We start from the raw sequence: 14523 nt of genomic DNA on the forward strand, positions 1-14523 counted from the left end.
TTTGTATAATCATTCATAAATTCTTACCTTTAAAGGCCTAAGAGGAAGAATGTTTCAGAAAACATAATGTTACCTTAGGTTGAAAACACAGGTGCAAGTGTGTGTGCAAATAGCAAATATCACTGATACAGATCATTTATTGCCTTAAGCTTAGAAGTTTTTTTTTAAAAAAAATAGTATTTATTTCTAAATAGCAAGAAATAATCATATTATATCAGGTATTTAAACAAAATTATTTGAAGAAAATAATTTGAGGAATAAAGATTCAAATGTTTGTTTCACTTCATGACTATTTTAACAGTTTTCTTTGCCTTCACATTTGTTATGTCTCTTGCCAGGCTTGCAAAATCTAGTTAAAGGCTTGACAGTATGTAAAATTAAGCAACAGATTCCATATAAGAACTAATAAAATAATTTCATAAACTTAGTGACTATTTTTCAGCCTTAAAACATATCAAAAAATAATTTACTTGGGTTGTTCATTTTCTATATCTTTAAGTGGATTTACTGACTTTTTTTTAACCTGGTTGAAGAAAAAGATGCTAACAAATATGTTATGAAAGTTGTTATACTGTTAAAATGGCCATAGACCTAAAATATGACATGAGATTAGTTTCAATAATATCTCTGGCTTATAAAATTATTTCATTTTAAAGTATCCTAAGGTTACTATGTTGGAGATTTAATGTTTGGGCTGCTGCTTGGAAAGGCCAGCACAAATGCTGCATATTTTTCGAGTAGACAATTGTACAGTCTGAAAAATTGACCAATTTAGATCCCAAATTTGAATAATCTTGCAGACAACTCAAGCTAATAAAACTCTCTAAAACTGACATATAAAACCAGAATGCTAATTGATATTTTCTTTCTCAATAAGAACTCTAAAAGCCAGAAGAGCCTAGTTTTCATATCATCTGACAAATGTGATTGTTTCCTCTGCAAGCAAGCTAAATGGAATTTGTAGTTTGTTTCGTGATAAGTTACAACCTATAGACAAATTTATATGATTTAGATCAGTTGTTCTCAAACCAGAGCTCAAAGACTTGCTAGGAAATCAAATATCAGACTCTACCAATCTACATAGATCTGAATAAATCAGAAACTGAATCAGAATCAGAATTGAAATCAGAAACTCTGTGCTTAGATTCCAGGAACCCGTGTTTTAACAGACACTCCAGATTATTCTAATATGTGCTAAAGTTTGAGAACCACTGATTTAGATGGTTAGTACCACCACATTAGTTTCAGTCTAGGAATCCATCTTCACGAATATGAGATAAATAACAAAGGAATTAGTTAGGACTTATCCATGGCCTACTTTGCCTTTGAATGGGACTTTAGCTGTTTAAATACTAGGCAAGAGCATCCTTTATGTTTTGTGATTAGATGTGCTAATAGATTCACTCTATTTGCAGTAAAGATTGGCTATCGAAATGTCTATTGTTCGTCTTTAAGGTAATTGAATGTCTCCAGTTATGCTCAGTATGTGTTGATTTATAGCTTACTCAATTTTTATAGCTCATTAGTTTTTCCTATGTCCACTGCTTATGTGAGCATATTATCAGTGACTTCTTGATTCCTTCTTCTTTCCCCCAATCTCTGGACATCTCTATCTGTCTCTCTCTTTCATTTCTTACAATTTTGAGATGATGAGAAATAATCTAGAGATGTATAGTTATTGTACTGTTATTTTTTTGCAAAAAAAAATTAATAGGCAAGAACTTTTAAAATTTTTAATCAAAGCAAACTTGACTATACCAAAGCACAGAAAGCTACACCGTAATTAATAGTTTTTTTTTAATCAATACACAATGTAGTTGATTTTCATGTCCTTTTACTGATTCCTCCCTCCTCCCTCCCTCTCTCTCCTCCCACCCATCAATTATCATATCTGTTCACTTGTCTTAATAAGCTCAAGGAACTGTGATTGTTGTGTCTTCTTCCCCACCCCCTTCATTTTTGTGTGTATTTATTTATTAATTTATTTTTAGTTCCCACAAACAAGTGAGAACATGTGGTATTTCTCTTTCTGTGCCTGACTCTTTTCACTTAATATAATTTTTTTCTAAGTCCATCCATGTTGCTGCGAATGGTAATATTTCATTCTTTTTTATAGCACAGTAGAATTCCATTGTGTAGATATACCACATTTCCCATATCCATTCATCTAATGATGGACATTTGATCTGGTTCCAACTCTTGGCTATTGTAAATAGAGTGGCAATAAACACTGGACTACAGGTATCCCTTAGACATGATGATTTCCATGCCTCTGGGTATATTCCCAGCAGTGGAATAACTGGGTCATATGGTAGATCTACCTGTAGTTGTTTGAGGAACCTCATTTTCCATAAAGGCTGCACCATTTTGCAGTCCCACCAACAGTGTATGAGAGTTCCTTTTTCTCCTCAACTTCACCAGCATTTATCACTCACATTCTTTTGGATATTAGCCATCCTAACTGGAGTGAGATGGTATCTCAAAGTGGTTTTGATTTGCATTTCCTGAATACTGAGTGATGTTGAGCATTTTTTCATGTGTCTGTTGGCCGTCAGAGTTTTATTAAATAAAGAATAGATTTCTTAAAAAGTATTTCGAGTAATCAATCAGTAGCCTTGATCAAAACTATAGCCTGAGTGTGGCCCCTGGAAAAATGCATTTTTAATTCAAAATGGTATCTGTAAGGATTCTTAGTCAGTCAGATAAATGAAGGCCAGCCCCTCATGACCAACACAAACAAATATAAAAGAGAAAAAGCAACTTCAAAAGAAGTTGCCAACACTCAATTCCCATGAGATAATAGGTTTTTAGCTCTTTTTCTATTTCTGTTGTTTCTCCCTTACAGGGTGGGCCATGCAACCCACTCCTCCTTTTCCATAAGTAACTGGATATATTAAGATATTATACGTGATTACTTTATATTCATTTAAATGATGCATATATTTTTTATATATCATAACTTTAATATTTGCATGTATGGTAACAAATTATGTTTTTGTCCAAAACGTTTAAAACTATTTAAAAGTGTTCCTATCGGAGTTTCAAGATGGCGGCGGCTGCGGCGGCTGGCGCGGAGTAGCTGAGGTGGAAAAGGTGGCCACTGGGCCTCAGGCAGCCGGGAAACTTGTGGACCTTCCTCTGGCCATCTCTTAAGGGAGGACTGCTGCTGGCCGGTCGTGGGGGCTCAACGCCACTTTGCCCCCGGCAGGAGAGGCTGCCTCATTTACAGGCAACAGCTTTGAAGTGTGGAGCAGGAAAAGAACTGATTCTTAGCTGCAAAAGTGAGTCTTGAAACAGGGAACACGGCGCCAGGGCTGCTGTGGATGCAGCCAGGATCCCGGAGGCTGGGGCCGCACTGAAGGCGGCCAGCTGCCCTATTCAGGATTCGAGGTTTCAGGCCGGCATTAAAGAAGATTCCTGGGAGCGCCCGAGCGGCGCCGCGACTGAACAGCCCGAGGCGGCAGCGCCGAGAACACGGAAGGCAACAAACCAGAGACAGAGCGAGCGCCCGACCTGGCACAGCACTGTGAGTGATCCCTGGCACAGCTCTGTTCGGGGGGTGAATGCCCACGCGGCTTCCGCCTGCACCACCAGGCCACTCACTGCCCCGGTGCTGCCTCCATTTTCCCAGGTGCGGGCAGCTCCGCCCTGCTCGGCCATCACTGAGCCCATTTGCTTGGCCTGGCGTGGGGCTTTCCGGACCCTGCGGGCTGACCTCCTCTCCCACTCCCTCCGCGGTTCTCTGGCAGGACTGGGGGTGTGGGGCGTCCCGACCAGTTTTGGGAGGGCTAGGAAGTACGGGCGGGCCGACTGTCACTCCACCACACCCTGGACTCCGGCCCCGGTAAACTTCCTGTTACTGGGAGGCAGATACCATCTCTGCGACCACCAGTTTGGAAAAAAGCCTAACAAATTTCTGGTTGGGAATAGTGTGGTAGGAGAGTTACCAGGTCCGCTTGAACCTGCCGGAGAGCAGGCTGCAGGCGGGCACTAGACTCGGTTTATACCGGGGGGATACAAAGGTGAACAAGACCCGAGAAAGATCTACACAGTGCTACAAAGGCACCCAGAGAGACCGGTCGTCTGTGCCTAGCAGAAACCTGGTAGACTTCCTGGGCGAGGCGGTGCTGAGCAGGGTCTTGAAGGCCCAGCTGATAGACGAGGGGTGCAGAAGACACGCCCCAGCCCAGCACAGTGTGCACAGAGGGGGGAGACGTGCGGCCAGGGAGGCGGAGTCTCGACAGAAACCACACACCCGGTGGGGTCGCCACTGCACGATCTAACAGCCTGGGCCAGAGCACACGGAACGGGGAGAAGTCCTGTACAGAAAGTGAAAGCTCAACAGAGATCACACACCCTGTGGTACGTGATCCACCAGCCCAGCAGAGTACAAGCTGACCAGAAAGGTGGATCCCCGGAGAAGCCCAAGACCCGAGGCAACCACACACACAAGACACTAGAGGCCAACTGAGCAGTCACGGCGGGAGCCATACCAAATTGGCAACCACAGCAACATCCTAGTTAGTCATTAGTCTTAAACCGGTGGACTGTGAAACCCCCTGCAACAATGAATAAACACCAAAAAAAAGACACCAGAAATACAAAAAATCAAGAAAGTACACCACCAAAAGTTAATAAATCTCATACTCTAGATCCTATAGAACAAGAAGCCCTTGAAATAACTGACAAGGAATTTCGAGTGATAATTCTAAGGAAACTGAATGAGATACAAGAAAACTCAGCTAGACATCATGATGAAATGAGGAAAAGTATACAGGATCTGAAAGAGGAAATATACAAGGAAATCAATGTCCTGAAAAAAAATGTAGCAGAACTTGCTGAACTGAAGAAGTTATTCAGCGAAATAAAAAACACAACGGAGAGTTTAACCAGCAGGCTTGTCGAAGTTGAAGAGAGAACCTCTGAACTTGAAGATGGGCTGTTTGAAATAACACAAGCAGACAAAAAGAAAGAAAAAAGAATCAAGGACATGGAAGAAAATCTGAGAGAGATATCAGACAACCTCAAGCGCTCAAATATCCGAGTCATGGGTATTCCAGAAGGGGAGGAAAATGGAGATTCCATTGAAAACATATTCAAAAAAATAGTGGCAGAAAACTTCCCAGGTATAGGAAAAATCACAGATCTTCAGATCCAGGAAGCTCAACGATCTCCAAACGTATTCAACCCAAAAAGGCCTTCTCCAAGACATGTCATAGTCAAATTGGCAAAACTCAGAGACAAAGAGAGAATCTTAAAAGCTGCAAGAGAGAAGCGTCAAATCACCTATAAGGGAGCCCCAATCAGGTTAACATCAGACTTTTCATCACAAACCCTAAAAGCTAGAAAGGAATGGGATGATATTTTCAAAATACTAAAAGACAAAGATTGCCAGCCAAGAATACTCTACCCTGCAAGGCTATCCTTCCGAAATGAGGGGCAAATAGTATATTTCTCAGACAAACAAAAACTGCGGGAGTTCACTACCACAAGACCACCCTTACAAGAAATCCTCAAGGGAGTACTGGGTTTGGTTCCTGAAAAATAACTACCACTGCCATAAAAACCTAAGAAAAATCTAAACCCGCTAGTACAATAAAAATGGCATTCATGAAGAGAAAACAAGCTAACAAAAACACTATCTACAACCTAAGGAACCAACAAACAAAGAAACCAAACAGTAAATCGGAAAGCAAGGAACAAAAGACACGTAAGACAACCAAACAACCAATAAAATGCTAGGAATAAATCAACACCTTTCAATAACAACTCTTAATGTTAAAGGCTTAAATTCCCCAATTAAAAGACACAGACTGTCTGACTGGATCAAAAAACAGGACCCAACTATATGCTGCCTACAAGAGACCCACCTCACCCATAAAGATTCACACAGACTAAGAGTGAAAGGATGGAAAAAGATTTACCATGCAAACAGAAAAGAAAAACGAGCTGGAGTGGCTATTCTTATATCTGACAAAATAGACTTTAAACTAAAAACCATAAAAAGAGACAATGAGGGACACTACTTAATGATAAAAGGACTGATCCATCAAGAAGACATAACAATCATAAATATGTACGCACCCAATGTTGGAGCAGCCAGATTTATAAAACAAACTCTATTAGACCTAAAGAAGGAAATAGACACTAATACCATAATAGCAGGGGACCTGAACACTCCACTGTCAATATTAGACAGATCATCTAGGCAAAGAATCAGTAGAGAAACACAAGATCTAAACAAGACTCTAGACCAATTGGAATTGGCAGATATCTACAGAACATTCCACCCAACAACCTCAGAATATTCATTCTTCTCATCAGCACATGGATCATTCTCCAGGATAGATCACATACTAGGTCACAAATCAAGTCTCAGTAAATTCAAAAAAATTGGAATTATCCCATGTATCTTCTCAGACCACAATGGATTAAAACTAGAAATTAATAACAAACAAAACTCTGGAAACTATACAAACACATGGAAATTAAACAGCATTCTACTTAATGACATATGGGTCCAAGATGAAATCAAGCAGGAAATCAAAAAGTTTATTGAAACTAATGAAAACAATGATACATCATACCAAAACCTGTGGGATACTGCAAAAGCAGTATTGAGGGGAAAATTTATTGCATTAAATGCTCACTTCAGAAGAATGGAAAGATGGCAAGTGAACAACCTAACACTTCACCTTAAAGAACTAGAAAAACAAGAACAATCCAATCCTAAAGTTAGCAGACGGAAAGAAATCATTAAGATCAGAGCAGAACTGAATGAAATTGAAAACCAAAAAACAATTCAAAAGATCAACGAATCAAAAAGTTGGTTTTTTGAAAAGATAAATAAAATTGACAAACCATTAGCATGGCTAACAAAAAAAAGAAGAGAGAAGACTCAAATAACAAAAATTAGAAATGAAAAAGGCGATATTACAACTGATTCATCTGAAATACAAGGAATCATTCGAGACTACTATAAACAACTGTACGCCAACAAATTTGAAAATCTGGAGGAAATGGATAAATTTCTGGACACACACAAGCTCCCAAAACTGAACCGTGAAGACGTAGAAAATCTGAACAGACCAATAACAATAAAGGAGATTGAAGCTGTTATCAGAAGGCTCCCAACAAAGAAAAGCCCAGGACCAGATGGATTCACAGCAGAATTTTACCAAACATTCAAAGAGGAATTGACACCGATTCTTTACAAACTATTCCAAAAGATTGAAACGGACGCAAATCTCCCAAACTCATTCTATGAAGCAAACATCATCCTGATACCAAAACCAGGTAAAGATATAACCAAAAAAGAAAACTACAGGCCGATATCCTTGATGAATATAGATGCAAAAATCCTCACTAAAATACTAGCAAACAGAATACAGCAACACATACGAAAAATTATTCATCACGATCAAGTGGGATTCATCCCAGGGATGCAAGGTTGGTTCAACATACGCAAATCAATAAATGTGATACACCATATTAATAAACTCAAACACAAGGACCATATGATCATCTCTATAGATGCTGAAAAAGCATTTGATAAAGTTCAGCACTCATTCATGACAAAGACCCTCTATAAGTTAGGTATAGAGGGAAAGTATCTCAACATAATTAAAGCCATATATGACAAACCCACTGCCAATATCATCCTGAATGGGGAAAAGCTGAAAGCTTTTCCTTTAAGAACAGGCACTAGACAAGGATGCCCACTCTCACCACTCCTATTCAACATAGTGTTGGAAGTACTAGCCAGAGCAATCAGAGAAGAGAAGGAAATAAAGGGCATCCAGATTGGAAAAGATGAAGTCAAACTGTCCCTGTTTGCAGATGACATGATCCTATATATCGAACAGCCTAAAACCTCTACAAAAAAACTGTTGGAATTGATAAATGATTTCAGCACAGTAGCAGGATACAAAATCAACACACAAAAATCAGTAGCATTTCTTTTCTCCAATAGTGAACATGCAGAAGGAGAAATCAAGAAAGCCTGCCCATTTACAATAGCCACGAAAAAAATAAAATACTTAGGAATTGAGTTAACCAAGGAGGTGAAAAATCTCTATAATGAGAACTACAAACCACTGCTGAGAGAAATTAGAGAGGATACAAGAAGATGGAAAGATATTCCATGCTCTTGGATTGGAAGAATCAACATAGTGAAAATGTCCATACTACCCAAAGTGATATACAAATTCAATGCAATCCCCATCAAAATTCCAAAGACATTTTTCTCAGAAATGGAAAAAACTATTCAGACATTTATATGGAACAATAAAAGACCACGAATAGCCAAAGCAATGCTCAGCAAAAAAAATAAAGCTGGAGGCATAACACTACCTGACTTTAAGCTATACTACAAAGCTATAATAACCAAAACAGTATGGTACTGGCATAAAAACAGACACACTGACCAATGGAATAGAATAGAGAATCCAGAAATCAACCCACACACTCACTGCCATCTGACCTTTGACAAAGGCACCAAGCATATTCACTGGGGAAGGGACTGCCTCTTCAGCAAGTGGTGCTGGGATAACTGGATATCGATATGCAGGAGAATGAAACTAGATCCATACCTCTCACCGTATACTAAAATCAACTCAAAATGGATTAAGGATTTAAATATACACCCTGAGACAATAAAACTTCTTAAAGAAAACATAGGGGAAACACTTCAGGAAATAGGACTGGGCACAGACTTCATGAATACGACCCCAAAAGCACGGGCAACCAAAGGAAAAATAAACAAATGGGATTATATCAAACTAAAAAGCTTCTGCACAGCAAAAGAAACAATTAAAAGAGTTAAAAGACAACCAACAGAGTGGGAGAAAATATTTGCAAAATATACATCTGACAAAGGATTAATATCCAGAATATATAAGGAACTCAAACAACTTTACAAGAAGAAAACAAGCAACCCAATTAAAAAATGGGCAAAAGAGCTAAGTAGGCATTTCTCTAAGGAAGATATACAAATGGCCAACAGACATATGAAAAAATGCTCAACATCACTCAGCATCCGGGAAATGCAAATCAAAACCACATTGAGATACCATCTAACCCCAGTTAGGATGGCTAAAATCCAAAAGACTATGAACGATAAATGCTGGCGAGGCTGCGGAGAAAAAGGAACTCTCATACATTGTTGGTGGGACTGCAAAATGGTGCAGCCTCTATGGAAAATGGTATGGAGGTTCCTTAAACAATTGCAAATACATCTACCATACGACCCAGCCATCCCACTGTTGGGAATATACCCAGAGGAATGGAAATCATCAAGTCGAAGGTATACCTGTTCCCCAATGTTCATCGCAGCACTCTTTACAATAGCCAAGAGTTGGAACTAGCCCAAATGCCCATCATCAGATGAGTGGATACGGAAAATGTGGTACATCTACACAATGGAATACTACTCAGCTATAAAAACGAATGAAATACTGCCATTTGCAACAACATGGATGGACCTTGAGAGAATTATATTAAGTGAAACAAGTCAGGCACAGAAAGAGAAATACCACATGTTCTCACTTATTGGAGGGAGCTAAAAATTAATATATAAATTCACACACACACATACACACACACACACACAAACCGGGGGGCGGGGAGGAAGAAGATATAACAACCACAATTATTTGAAGTTGATACAACAAACAAACAGAAAGGACATTGTTGGGGGGGAGGGGGGGGAGGGAGAAGGGAGGGAGGTTTTGGTGATGGGGAGCATTAATCAGCTACAATGTATATCGACAAAATAAAATTTAAAAAATAAAAAATAAAAAAAAAATAAAAAAAAAAAATAAATAAAAGTGTTCCTAATCTTTTATAATACATTTTTTCTCTATTCTTATCATATAGAAAAATATTTGCATCCTTTGTGGGAGTTGAACATTTATCAGATGTATTTTACTAATTCATCAAGTTATTGATATGCAAGAAAAAAAAAGAAAGTTATCATCTGACAGTCTGTTATAACCTTTACAGCAACTGTTTTCTAAATTCTTAATTTGGCTTTGGTTGTACGGTACAAATTTTGAAAAAAATTAATTACTAAAAATCTATAATTAGAAAGTATAATGTTATCAAATAGGCTTTGTCTAACTACAAAGACCAATTACATTTTAACACTGAGCAAAGCTATTTTTTGGAAACCATTTTCCAGATGAAATTAAACAAGACCTGTTAGTAGAGATACAACTGTTTCAAAACACACAACTCACTGCATATCTAATATACAAGGCTGCAGATTCAATCTCTGGCTTAAAATAAAATAAAATAAAATAATCAGTGCAGCATTTTAAAGAAAGCCCCGGAAAATAAAAGGTTTAATCTTGGGAGATATACAGGGTTTTTCCTTTGAAGAAAAGTAGATTGTACTTTAAACCTGTCTTTGGGGATCAATGTTTGAAATGTTAATTAGAATAACTGGTTTAGCAAGGATTAGAACAAAACCTAAACACCACTGACAGCAAGATATCCTCTCCTGGGCATCTTTTCTGTTTCAGTGACTATTGTGGTGTTTAAAGTGGATGAAATTACTGCATCCTAGCTGGGAAAAATGTCACAAAATATAAATCATACAATTTCTGAGTGCACCTTAAAATTTACTGTTGAGCAAGAAATATTCAATTTCAGTATTATTTGTATTTGGGAAAATGCGAAAATTTAAAAAGCAAATAAGTATTCCATATTAAGATGTACAAGGTAATGTTTTGTTCTGCGTGTACATTGTAAAGTGATTAGCAAAAATAAAGCTGATTAACATATGCATCACCGCACATAGTTACTATTGGTGTGTATGTGGTGAGAACACGTAAAGATCTCCTCAGTTAACAATTTATGATGCATTTGTGTATTTTATAATTTCTTTACATGAGTAGTATCATTACTTTATAGGATTTTTTTCTAAAATGTATGTGCAGAGACGATATCTTCTTCATTGGTGAAACTCAATATGTACAGACTCTAAAAGCAATTTGAAATATTTAAGTATTCATTAATTATTTTAAGAGTTATTGAGAACTTAAAATGAGTCATGTATTTGTTGACCTAAAAAGAAACTGAGGCCAAATGTATATAGCAAGGACTTATTGAGCCAAATATGATTGCAATTGGGAGGACACATAGATCAGGTCGCCCTGAGAAATGCATTCTGAAGAAGGCCAGCAGAACTTGGCATTTTGCAATCACCAGAAGGGGGAAGGGTCAAAGAAGAGGGAGAAAGACAGCCCCACCTAAACACTTTGTCAGGTTTTCTATTGGTTTTACATGACATATAGATTTGGGATTGTTACTAGGTAACAATTGTACATGCAGGGATCTAGGGTAAGGATACTAAGAAGCACTCTAGTTTGTTTTATGGCTTTTTGATGCCATTAAGTCTGCTTCTAAATAAAACGGTCTTATGATAACATTTTCCTGGACAAGTGGACACGATTATTGACTTATCCCAGATTTCCCAAAGCTATATACTATAATTTAGCTGGCTTGGTCAGAGCAGATTCTTTTGGTTATTATGTGTTGCTTTGCGTTGCTTTGCCCCCCAGGGATTTGTCACCTCACTTCCCCTTGGTGATGGACATGCAAAGGATTACTCAAAGCCCATCTCTTCTGAGCAGTGAGAAGTCCCGAAGTGGTTAATTTCTCTGGGAATGCTCCAGTGAGAGGTAACACTTTCTCGGGAAATTAACCCTAAATTGGGGTTCTCTTCCTGCATTTATTTTCCAGACCAGGAAGTTACAGCAAGAGAACATAGGTGGGGTTATAGTTTAACAATATAGGCTGGTAACTTTCAGTGAAACAAGTCAGATGACATTCCCTTAGAACTTGTTAAGACAGGTGAACTGATGTGATGTTGATGGAGGGGAAGGGGGAAAAGGAGAGAGAAAAGGAAGAACTGGTAAAGGGACACAAAAATCAACTACATCATATACTGATAAATTAAAACAAGGCTATTGGTTTTATAATGTCAATCTCAATTCCTTAAGGCAATCTGGTCATATCTTGAAGATATGACATTCCAGTCAAAGCCTTTGTAAAATACCCAGTGTTTTCAATCATTTCCTGTTACAAAAAGAAACTATTCTCATTGAACTTATGCAAATAACTATATTGCCATAAAATGAGAATACTCACAAATAGTTTTAAAATCCTGGAGGAGTCAAGTAGAGAGAAAAGTAAATGCTTTAATTTTGCTCACAAATTGATGTAAAACTATAGATACTCCAAAAGAGAAAAAAAATTTTTCTTAAAATTTGGAGAACAAAACATAGAATCAGCAATGTTTTAAATAAAAACTCATTAAAAACCATTTTAATCTTCATTAGTTGACATAGAGTCTCATGTAACTAATTCTTATTCTTCTTGATGTTAGGTTAGTAATTTTCTAATTTCTGTTTTTAGTTAGAGTTTGAAATTTTTATTTAGTCTAATTGAATGATCTCAAAGTCATCAGCAGAGAATTGTATTTCAGAGTGTACCAGAAATGCCAGAGTCTTTTTACCCTTTTGATAAATCTCCTTGAAGATATAACAATTTAGAATCTATAAAGAGCTTTCAGGGAATAAAAAAAAAAGCATCAAAATAAAGCAACTTACTGTGGACAATCAAGACATAAAAAGATGTAACTGACAAAGTCATTAGTTTATTTTTATGGCCTATAACAATTTTATATAACAGCCATAATTATGACTGATAACAAATTTCAGGACATATCAGAATTTTTGGAATTTTATATAATTTTGGAAACCATATTGATAACACATTTATTTAAGTATAAAGTTACATATTTTGAAAGAAACACAAATTTTTAACTCAGTTTTTCTAAGTAATCAAAAAGACTGAATAAAGACACAATCTGTTTCTTGCTCTCCCTTCTCCCTCTTTTTTTTTTTTTTAGTTTACTCAAAAAGTGAACACTAATTTTTCCCATCTTTTATTAATACTGCATGAGAAATCTTGTTTAAAATAGAAACCCAAATTTCATTTTTGTATGTTGCACTGTTAATACTAAAGTTAATTTTAATAAACCTTTATAAATAAATCTGTCCAATTTTTGTCAAGCTTTACCACAGAAGACAAAATTTTATAAACCTTTCATAACCTCTTATACATTTTTAAAAATTATATCAATTTGGTTTTGTGTCTACATTTTTTAAACTTGAAACAACCTTTAAATACCCTTTAAACTCAGCAAGTTTTTATTCTCATGTCTTTTTTGTAACCTCTGTTTACCAAAAACACATTTTATTTTTCTTCTAAAACACATACTACTTTTCTCATACACTGTATATATATGTTTATTTTTATATACCTAGTAGTTTTAATTACATATATTAACTATAATTTTACCTCTTAGTAACCCTGATTTCTAGTGAAAAACCTAGGAAGCAAGCAATTTTGACTGTTGTATATCAGTATTTATACACAAAATCATTTTCTTATTTTTGATAAGGCACACTTCTTTAAATTTATTCACAGATCTAAATATGTTTAGCTTTTTTATATACCATATAAAAACAAGATGCCAAAGTATACAAATTTAAACCCAATTAATAATCAATGTTTTAGTATTTTAACTTATTTAGAAATGATTTAGACATCTTATGATTACCAATTACTTAATTTAACTACCATGACTAAGATTTTGAATTACTGAAATATTTTCGAAACTGTATGTATAGACATTTATCCTAATCTCATGTACCTAATTTACCCATTTTAAACAGGTTTATTAGAACTATCTTTTGAAAAAGAAAGTTAGTCATTTAAATTGTTTGTAAGGGGGGTGGGAAAGGTTGGTAGACTGATACAAAGTTACAAAGATACGTTTAGATAGAATAAGTTCTGGTGCCCTAGGGTGACAATAGCTAATTATACTGTATTGTATATTTTAGGACAGATAGAAAAGAGGATCTTGAATATTATAACCACAAAGAAATGATAAATGTTTAGGTGATACACATGCTAACTATTCTGATTAGATCATTACACAAGTATACATGCATTGACACTACAAACTATAGCCCATAAACATACACAATAAAAAAATTAAAATTTAAATAAGCAAATAAATAAATTATTTATAATATTTTCAAAGTGTTATGGTTGTTGTAGTAAAAACAGACCCATCTTGTTGCTTGGGAAAGTTTGCTTTATTAAAAAAGACCTGGTTTGACTAGTTAGCTGGTTAAGCTGTAAGATCATGACTTTAGAGGTCTTATTTATATTTTTCTTTGTTATTTTTGGAGTTTTAGAGTGCTGATTAGTCAAATTAACAAGATCATGAGACTAGGCAACTGCTGTCCTCTTAACCAAGGTCTTTGAGATACTGGATATAGGTAACTTCTCTGTTTCCCCTGTTAGCTGTCCTAGGCCCCAAGTACCCACATGACATCCAGGGTGGCTATGAATGGCATGGCCCATTTGGGTCATTGATTTACATACCTGGCATGAATTGCAGGACAGAGGGCAGAACTACAAAGATAATGTCTTATTCCAAAATGG

The sequence above is a fragment of the Cynocephalus volans genome, chromosome 1 (genome assembly GCF_027409185.1).
Source record: "Cynocephalus volans isolate mCynVol1 chromosome 1, mCynVol1.pri, whole genome shotgun sequence".
NCBI classification, from domain to species: domain Eukaryota; kingdom Metazoa; phylum Chordata; class Mammalia; order Dermoptera; family Cynocephalidae; genus Cynocephalus; species Cynocephalus volans.